Source organism: Limulus polyphemus, unplaced genomic scaffold, assembly GCF_000517525.1.
Source record: "Limulus polyphemus unplaced genomic scaffold, Limulus_polyphemus-2.1.2 Scaffold12587, whole genome shotgun sequence".
Lineage (NCBI taxonomy): Eukaryota > Metazoa > Arthropoda > Merostomata > Xiphosura > Limulidae > Limulus > Limulus polyphemus.
Window position 1 is genome coordinate 1 of NW_013678197.1, and position 1,863 is coordinate 1,863.

A 1,863-nucleotide genomic window follows, 5' to 3' on the forward strand; every position below is an offset into this window, starting at 1 on the left:
ACAACTTTGTTATCAGTTCCTCTAGTGGACAGCACATGTTCACCAACTTTAATGAAACATGGACATAGTGATAACTTTGTTAACTGTTCTTCTAGTGGACAGCATATGTTCACCAACTTTAATGAAACATGGACACAGTGATAACTTTGTTAACTTTTCCTCTAGTGGACAACATCTTTTCACCAACTTTAATCAAACATGTACACCGTGACAACTTTGTTAACTGTTCTTCTAGTGGACAATATCTGTTAATCAACTTTAATGAAACATGGACACAGTGACAACTTTGTTAACTGTTCCTCTAGTGGACAGCATCTGTTCATCAACTTTAATGAAACATGGACACAGTGACAGCTTTGTTAACAGTTCCTCTAGTGGAAAACATCTGTTCACTAACTTCAATGAAACATGGACACAGTAATAACTTTGTTACCTGTTCCTCTAGCGGACAACATCTGTTCATCATCTTTAATGAAATATGGAAACAGTGACAGCTTTGTTAACTGTTCCTCTAGTGTACAACATCTGTTCATCAACTTTAATGAAACATGGACAGAGTGACAACTTTGTTAACTGTTCTTCTTGAGGACAGAATCTTTTCATCAACTTTAATGAAACTGTGACAACTTTGTTATCAGTTCCTCTAGTGGACAGCATATGTTCACCAACTTTACTGAAACATGGACATAGTGATAACTTTGTTATCAGCTTTAACTACATCTGTTATGTGGGATATTGATGTTCAAACTTTGATCACTGTTGGCTTTAACTACAACTGTTATGTGATTAGATAAATGTACATGGCCAGTTTAGAACCATTTGATACAGAACTCTTTTTTTATTCATGTATTCATACACGTCTCTTCCATTGAGAGTTATGAAGTAAATTCTTCCTTTTATATAATTATAACATCATTTATTACTTCACAACACACTCTCAAGTATTTCAAAACTCACAAGAAATCTCTCAACTTTGTGTGTCAACAAGATAACCTAATATTAATTTATGACATAAATATAAACATATTTTTTATTAGGCAGGTGATGAAGACATGACTGACTTTCCAGAGATGATGTAGTGTAAGATATAATTAATGAATTATTAAAGAATAACACAAATACTTTAGCAAAATATACCAAAGAAAATAACAACGGAACAGAGAAGATAATTTTAATATAAGTGATATAATTTATAACTAAGCCACCAGGGTATCTCTCATCTTAGATGAGTGAAATAATTAAAAAAGCGCTCACGAAAGGTAGTGGGATCGATACCCGGAGCTACTAGGGTCTAATTACAATATTTGTTTAATTACCATGTGGTATATGAATTGTACCTTCACGAATTACAAACTTTATGTTGGTCATTATGATTAATATTAAAGTAGGTATCGCCACTTCCCTACGGATCATACAATCTTATCACATAAAGTAATGACGGAACTCCATGTTTATAATATTATTTTCTGTGAAAATGTTATTTTTTCATACTTTTCTACTATAGTTTCATCCCTTTATTGTCATGTTTATCTTGACAGCCATATTCCAAAATGTTTTCCACAAGTTCATCATCATCGATATATGACGGAAGATGAAATATAAACACAGTGATAATTCTGTTGACTGTTCCTCTTGTGGACAACATCTGTTCGCCAACTTTAATAAAACATGGGCACAGTGATAACTTTGTTAACTGTTCCTCTTGTGGACAACATCTGTTCACCAACTTTAATGAAACATGGACACAGTGACAGCTTTGTTGACTGTTCCTCTAGTGGACAGCATCTGTTCACCAACTTTAATGAAACATGGACACAGTGACAGCTTTGTTGACTGTTCCTCTAGTGGACAGCATCTGTTCAC